Source organism: Gymnoscopelus microlampas (assembly GCF_963454915.1).
Source record: "Gymnoscopelus microlampas genome assembly, chromosome: 6".
NCBI lineage: Eukaryota > Metazoa > Chordata > Actinopteri > Myctophiformes > Myctophidae > Gymnoscopelus > Gymnoscopelus microlampas.
The window spans coordinates 17432841-17442022 of record NC_139943.1 but is presented as its reverse complement, the minus strand read 5'-3'; positions in this window follow the sequence as shown (position 1 = coordinate 17442022).

The following is a 9182-nucleotide window of genomic DNA, read 5'->3' as shown; positions in this document are numbered from 1 at the left end:
GCTGGTCTTTACCCCTCACACATTACCCAAGTGGTGTGAAAATGGTGGTTGCTTTTTCCCCATGTGTATGAAGCTACAGTAACTGCTGTTAAAAGATGAAAAGAATGGCCTTTCTGTGTGTAGTTTGCATGTTCTCCCCATGTCCCCGAGGGTAGGTACCCTCACAAAAACATGCAGTAATCCTGGTCTCTATACTGCCTCCCCCTGGTCAGCCGTCCAACCGGGGAAACTCTCCCCTGTCGGGTGATAAGAAGGCTTGTTAGCTCTCATGCATTGAAGGAGGCATGAACTCGGCTCTGGGCTCTCCCTAGGCTGGCAGAGGGAGTGTTGCGCCCAGGATGACCTAGACAGTTGGCACTGGGTTGAAAAAATGGGGTTGCAAAATCGTGGGATCAAAAATGAAAGTTAAAACAAAAAAAAGATGAAAATATTTTGTATTGGCATTATTCATTGACCACAAGTAAAGTCACTATCTATCTACCCTTTGTCTCTGAATTATAAACGACACGTATAACTCATTAACCACTTTCGGTCTAGCATCCTTATTTTGGCCATATCATTATAGGCAAAAATAAATAAATAAATAGCAGATCTAAGCTTACTGCATTTGTAAGACAAAAGTATAAATAAGGCTTAAGTGGTTGCCTGCATTACAAATTGCAGTTTATTCTTTTTATAATGTTGTAGATACCATAGAACTGAAAGGCAAATTCTAACTCACATCTCAGGCATTATGCCTTTATGTAGAGAGGGATAGGGAAAGTAGGCTGACAGGAAATGGGGAGAGAGATGGGGGGGTGACTTCACCCATTTTCAACCAATCTTCGTATAATTGGTCCTCAGTAATGCTCATGATAATATGGTACCATTTTTGTCTACTCGTGTCTGTGTCTCAGAGGAGGGCTGTGGACAGTTCAGAAACCTGCCTACCAGTGACATCATCGATGGGGAATCCAAGCTAATAGAAACTGCACTGCAGGCTTTCTATTCCAGGAAAGTTAGCATGCTATAATGGCCATTCTTCTCGCTTTAATAAAAAATGGAGAAAAAAAACATTACTTTCGATCTCCCAGTTTGATCAGGTTGGACCTGCAGGCTATTAAAGAAACACCATCATCACCGTATTAATAACACAGTAGAGAGAGTTAAGTTATATTGTGAAACTTTGTAAACTCAACTCTCTTGTATTTTTAAAGTGAAAAGTACTTGTTATTTGCATTAATAGACTTGAAAAGTTATTGTTCTAAACCCCTTAGAGCATCTCTCTCTCTCTCTCTGTGCGTGCGTGAATGGATTATGTATTTAAAATCTCACTTGAAACCAACTTGTAGGCTACAGCAACACTTCCTTGAGGGAATAAACCACTGCACCACTTTTAATGTCCCTGCATATATAGTAAATAATGAGAAATGTATTCTTAGCTCCTTTAAAGAATATTTCATATAAAGCAGTATATTGAATAAATACATGAATAAATTAAATCATGCCACCATCTTAATGCACAGTACTTGATTTACACTAGACCTACTCAGGCACCAAGCGAGTTGGGAATGCATTACCCATTGTTCCTGTTGCCAGGGGTACTTGCTGTACTCGTCGCTAAGAGTAGGCTACCCAGTGAGGTACCTGTAATAATAACATTCAATATTACAATCAATGGCATACACAGGTTTCTGTAATGCATAGATAGATATACCCATAAATCTTTTTAATTTTTTTTTTACCACATGCTACATGACCAAACTCTACCTGATCAACATTTACATGCTTTTGTGTACAAGAATGCAGCTACCCTGTAGTGTATAGTGCGTGTGCCGCCACGCACCAAAGAATAGCCAGTCTACAAGCTCACAATGCGGCACATGACAGCACCATGCGACGAAAGATTAATCAGGCTTAGGCCTACTCTGTCTCTCAGCCTTGCTTTCTTCCTGAATGACCATTTTCAGCTGCACTCGTACAGGAACGCTTCAAAAGAACAATGTATGTCCCCCCCTATTTTCAATTTAAAGTAAATGCTCCCCCCCTTCCCCATTTTTTCTTTTGCAGCATGACACCTTGACAAACGGACGATGTGGAATGTAGAACAACCTACGTGCACATTTGCTGCCCTGCTTTATGGCCGGCATTAGCATCGATTGCCTGTGACGTGTTTGAATTTGCAGCCGCGATGAGCGGTGTTTAGGTGGAGATTGCATGTGATTGTGGTACAGAAATGCATGTTGGTTTTTCACACCCGGCTGAGCAGCGATGGAAAGCACATTGTTTGTTTAACCTCTGTTTACCCACAGAAGCTTGACTGAGCGCTCTCGCCCTCTTCCAGCTCTCTTTTTATGCCCTGTTTTACACTTATTCAGTTGCACAAAGCATTGTTGCCTGGGAGCCGCCAGATATGATCGCAACAGACTTGTGCTGAGGGCCACTGACTCACTCCTTGACAGAACACATATTCAGAGTACCAACCTTTCTATTGTAAGCTTCCTTCTCAAATGTTTAGGATACTGTTACCATTATCTGTCCCCTGATATTAGGTGTTCAGAGACAGTCTGAGTCTCCTGTCTGAGTTTGCCTGTGGTTTTCATCAGGAACTGAATCATGGCTCGGAATTTTAGAAATCAGCTGATCGACTCCTGCGGTAAGACTGCAATATTAATGTCCCAAGTTTATGGTTTCATTATGTAGATGAACACAGATAAAGAATGACACCACTTAAACTGTAGATTGAAGATCATTTAAATGGGGAAGAAGAGTGTTTTCACACTTATTAGTCAATATGTTTTCACACTCATTAGACACTTTCACACCAACTGACTGTGACCTCGGGGTGATTAAATAAATCATTTCACACTACATTATAAATCTGGGATGATATTTTCTCCTCAGGGTGAATTGAACCCTGCTTGGCACCAGAGATGAACTCTTCCACCCCGGGTTGAAGGGTGGAGCCGTTTTCTCTGTGGTGTAAAATCCAGTTTGAAAGTAACGTGATTGAATTCAGTCCCGGTTGACAGCATGCTGCAGGTGGAATATTACCATGACAACCAAAAGTAACATATTTCCTGACAGCCTGGCTTAGTTTGACTATAGAATAATAATAATAATAATAATGATGATAGCCAGTGCTAACTTTGTCACTGTCTACACTGAAGCTTAAATAATGCTTTATTTTATTATCCTTATTCAGATTGTTAAGCCGTGAATTCCCCCAACCCCCCCCCCCCAAAAAAAACTGTAATAGTTTAATTGTGTGTGTGTGCGTGCACGCGAGCGAGCGAGCGAGCGAACACCAGCAGCCTGTGGGACATTAATCAATCTGTGCACATTAATCATCATCAAACATTCGTTTTCTTACCTTCTCACCTCATTGAAGGTAGTTACAGTACAATTATTTCCTTTTTCATGTGGAGAACTTTCTTTGTAGTTTCATCAAAAACACAGCAAAAGTAGCACTTCTCTCTCTCTCTCAGGAAATAACAAAACCCCATTTGCTAAACCTTAAGCACTTGCATCAGCAGCGGATGTTAGACCCTCCAGCCCCATGGCCTAACAACTATAATGAATTTATGAGGAATGGACCCTGCTTGGCAGCAGATATGCGAAGGCTGACTTCCCCATTAAAGATAATTAAACTCGCTCAAAGAAATGACTTGTGGGAAGCTACCGGGTAAAGTCTCTGATTGCTTTAGACCGCCGTAAATTATAAGTTTAATTCCAAACCAATCTGTGCCAAGGTAAATGCATTTGCTCTGAACTCGAAGGCCAAATAAAAAGTGTTGTGTTGTGTCCGGCCCCATCAATTACCCCCGTCTTCAGACAGGGTTCCTTACACAGAAACGGCGGTGAGAGTAAAATTAATGGAAAACTAAAAGATGCACCGCGAACGTTGTTTAAGTGGCTAATCATTTAAAATACCGGAAAGGGGCGCTTCGCAGAGCGCATATCGGTGGTTGCAGCCACCAGGACCCGAGGAAGCTGCGGGGGGAAATATGTGGGTGGTGTCTGTCTTTCACAATCTTTTTTTCTCGGATCAAACACCTATGCTGTATGAGTAATGCAGGGATAGGATCGAGGCAGCCCCCCGCGTTGCACATGGCCTATCGCACCACCTTCCACAGGGCTCGTAGGGGCTGATCCCATACCACACTAGTTCTCAAAGTGGGGTCCTTGAAGGGGATCCAGGGGGTCCCCAGCAAAATGATAGCATCAAAATCACTTCAACCATTTGAAACGTACATAGGCTATTTGAAAATAGCCAATCTACAAACCTAGAACACATTCTGCGCATGTAGATCTGCTATTTAAAAGAAAATGTGGGGGGGAAATGTACACATTTTGAATATTTTTTAAACATCTTAAATGTGTAATCTTCTATGGGGGTCCCTGTCCCTCAAACTATTTTCAGGTGGGGGACCACAGGCAAATACATATTAATTTCATCCTTGACATGAAAAGGTTTGAGAACCACTGCCATACAGTGATGGCCTCTGTCTGGATACATATCATTTAAACATTAGAGTCTTCTATACCATATGTTTCTACATTATAATACTTGAAGCAGATGATTGTGCTGCATTTTCTATGCAGAAAATTAAACTGCTGCAAAGTGTTAAGAACACTACAATACAGCTTGCCTTCCACTCTAAATCATTCTACAGCTGGTCGCTCAGGCATGAGACGATACTGTTTCATGATAAATGGACCATTTGATGATAAAGTGAAATGCAAAATAAAGATTAAATATAGTTTATTATTGCTGGACACTTCACTCCAGTACAGATCTCGTTAAATTGAGCTCCCATGCAATTACTAGTCTGTATTATTACATTGTTGCTTTATAGTATCAAGAAAGGGCAGTGGTGGACAAAGAACTCAGCCCCAGTACAAAGTAAAGATACCCCGGTCAAATATTACTCAACCGCAAGTGAAAGTTGCTCTGTCAAATGTGTACTTGGGTTAAAAGTACTGGAGTGCTTGCTTTTAAAAATAAGTATTGAAAAGTACTTGCTTTTAAGAATGCATAAGTATTCAAAAGTACACTCCCCCAATTATTTTTTAAAGATTTTCCAGAACTTTTCAAGAAATAATAATAGTGATAATTGCCGATTTACAAGCTCACAACAGGTTGTGAGCTTGTAAATCCCTATTTTCACCATGTTTGAAATCAGGCTTTGTGTGTTACATTCATAATGTACTTTTTTCCCTTCCTAGAAATGTAGCGGAGTCGAAAGTACAATATTTGTCTTAGCTGTAGTGGAGTGAAAGTATCTACAAATACAAATACTCAAGTAAAGTACAGATACTAAAAAAATATGTACTTCAGTAGAGTACTCAAGTAAATGTACTGTTGCTGTCCACCATCCAAGGGCCACAGTAAGCAAATCATGTCTTATACATCGTTTGGCTGCGAATGCATGGACAGCAATGTGGACAACACTGTTGATAAAGATTCACCATACAAGAAAATGTATTATGAATAAAAAAAAGATAGAGAGGGATGCAGTTCATTATGATCAATCGTTGTTGTACTGCAATACAATTTCAACAAAATTGAACAATATTGAAGTTCTCAATCTCTGCAATAAAAAGCATTTTAAACACGAGCACTGCACAGTTGAAACTCAGGGTTGATGATTGCTCTTGCCCTCACTCTGCTGAACAATCACCCTGTAATCACACCATTTGTCTTAACTCTAACACACAAACACAATATAGGCACCTCTCTCTCTCTCTGTTCACCACAACAGCATTGCATCTACAGTTTGTAGCCAGTGGGGAGGTGTGTGTGTGTGTGTGTGTGTGTGTGTGTGTGTGTGTGTGTGTGTGTGTGTGTGTGTGTGTGTGTGTGTGTGTGTGTGTGTGTGTGTGTGTGTGTGTGTGTGTGTGTGTGTGTGTGTGTGCGTGCGTGCGTGCGTGCGTGCGTGCGTGCGTGCGTGCGTGCGTGCGTGCGTGCGTGCGTGCGTGCGTGCGTGCGTGCGTGCGTGCGTGCGTGCGTGTGTGTGCGAGTGCGTGTGCGAGTGCGAGTGCACGTTTGTGTGAGAGAGAGAGAGAGCACTAAGATGTTCTTAATGTTAACATGCAAAGCCACAACATACTTGTTACAGGCAATGCTTGACTTGGGCCGGTACTCACTACCAATTCTTCTTACTTGGGCTCACCTGAGTACGAAGTTGTTTAATTTCCAGTTTATTGTACAGCTGGTGTTATACTTGAAGTCCATGTCCACATGTCCCTTGGTGTGGTAAATCCTCAGAAAAAAAACCCATATCTGATACATGATACACAATACATGTACAGTACATTTCAGGTATTTTTCTCTCCTCCAAAAATCCCCAAAGGAGATTTACAGTACCTTCCTTGCTTCATCTTTGCCCTCAATTAATCCTATCCTATGCATAATGTATGCATTTGATCTACCAAAATATGGTTAATGAAATGAGTATCCACCGTGAATCCACACCAAGCACACTGTAACGCAAACAAACAAGCCAGTCACTTCCTCATTGACAGGACCCACTGTGGTGTCAGGTAATGGGGTAGCACTTGAGCTGTATCACTCAGCATCCCTACATACTTCCTCATTGCCTAATGCTGTATTTAATGAGACTCTGACTGGCGTTTGGTGTAGTCTGAGTTGCATGCGTCAAACCTGTTTTCAGTGAGGGCTAATCTGAGTTGTAACGGTATATTAATGCTGGAGATATGCAGAATACAATAAACTAACACATTGTCACAGGTAAGCTTCAAAACATTAACCAAACAAAAAACAAAACATGATGTTTGGGGGAGTGGGTTGTTAATCCGGGCCTTTTAGGAATCCAAATCATAGCAGAGAATTCCATCAAAAATATCTAATGGACAACAGGCTGTAGAGGAAATCTCTTGGGAGAATCCAATACACCTTTATTCTGAAGAAAATCTAATCCAAAAACTGGTACGGAATAACAGTTCAGACACATTCTGGGTGAAATACCCCTTTAAGTAATTCCCAAGTGTGTGAGTGTGTATTTCTGGGAGAGATGACAGAGCAAAAGGCTGAACAGTGAACCACGTAGGTGGCTGCTTACATAAGTAAATGTGTACACGACACAAGATCTGGGAATGGTGGGGAGAGTGAACGAGTGGGCCCAGCACAGTAAATAGGGAACGGACAGATGACAAGCCAGGATGAATAGCACTGTGTGAATGTGGGCTGTTCTTAGAGGAATGTAGGCAGAGGAGGGAATTAGTCTCTGGGCAGGCTAATGCTCGATTTTTGCTTCGTCGTACCACTCTGTCGTGTACTGAATATAGCAGATATACAAGCTCACAATGAATCACGGATGCAACTCGCTGTGAGCTTGTAGATCAACTACTTTGTACGACAAAGTATATATCGGGCGTAAGTACAGGAAATGGACGGATGACAAGTTAGGATGAATAGTGTTGTTGATTCTGGTGGGGGCCTGAGATCTCCATCATGTTCATTCCCTCTCTCCCTCTCTTTCTCTCTGTTTGAAGAATCACCCACCAGTCCAGACACCTCCTATTTTGAGCCAACCAAATTTAAATCAATGAAGTTTATGTTTCCTCTTGTGGTGGCGAGGAATTATGCATTGTTTGCAGTGGCCAATCACAACATGGCAGACTTCAGCATATAAAATAAACCCCCCCAAATAAAAGGCTTTTTCTTAGTTTTTATGCGATTTCATTTCATTTTTCAATCAATATTAGTTTCTTAGGGACCACACATTTAGCTTTGGATCTTGTAGTGTTAAACATCAACGCATTCTCACACCACCTGTGCCGTCAATGGGCTGGGGACGAATACGACTATGCCATTTGCAGCGTTCGCCGGTGCCTTCTGTGGTGTTATTGGGATTATAGGAATATTGTAAAATGACGTGATGGGGATACCTGTCTCTTCAAATGTAGCTCAAGTGTTGTCCCATGCCGTCAATATAGATCACTATATAGACTATAGTACTGCTTGAGCACCGGCTTCGAATGCTATCAATGTATTGAATGGGAGATTATCACGTTTTATCAGACCATTGAATGGGGCGAGTAGGTGAGGAGTAGGCGATACACGGACCTACCGCGATTTGTCAGACCATTCATTGGGCGTAATCAGGAGCTACTGACCTACTTTGGAGGCGGAGCAGTCCCCACAACAATATTTACGATTCTGTGCCTATCGGTACATAACTCCAACGGCGCTGAGTAGGCTCAGGCGAGCGTCGCACCGCTCCGGACGGCAACTCGGTCGCTTTAGCTCCCTCGGTGGTCCGTCGCGGGGGTCCAGCTCGCCTGAGACTGCACGCCTCCGTCATGGTCCGAAACCAAAACAACCAAAACCAAAACCGAAACTCAACTATTTAAGTCATCTCCGTCGGTAGGTCAGTATGTCTTGATAACACCCAATGAATGGTCTGATAAATCGCGGGTAGGTAAGTAGGTCGCCTACTTCGCCCATTCAATGGTCTGATAAAACGTGATAATCTCCCATTCAATGCATTGATAGCATCCGAATCAGGTGGCTTGAGACTGAGAGAATATGTGGTAAATATTTAAAGGAGACACACCATGAATTTCACTTTTTTTTATTTTTTTTGTATTTTTTTGGCTCCCCAGTGTCTCTTGTACCCCAAAAAATATTTTCTTTTAACATTCAGTCATTCATTCTCATTTCAGAGATTTTCAGAATGGGCGTGTCTGAACAGGCCATCTCAGAATGGCAAGTTTGCTTACCTCACCAAACTTTCTGCCCATGTATTTTGACAGACAGAATTGCTCAGTACCGCAGTACAGCACCCCCCTAGCCAACTGGACGTTTTGGTATTGCAGCTGAAAGTGCTTTATAAGCCTGAGAGAATTGACTTGGGATGAGTATATCTGAGTGTTGATTTAGGCTCAAACCTTTTGAAAATGGTTTGAGGGACATACACCATATGATATTAAATATCAAATATTTTTTTTAAATTCATGGTGTGTCTCCTTTAACATTGGATATTAACCAGGCAACCCAAAGAGCAATGGTTGAACTCTCCATCTGCCCTAAAAGCCCAGTAGAACTTCCCTTTCAAAAAACCTTCCTCACTGGTCATTTGTTTCTCCATTTAAATGTGCTAAACAGCCGTTCAGCTGCTGGTCTTGGTAATGAAAACGGGTTTCCTCTGCTGAAAGAAGAGACGGAGAGAAGTTTA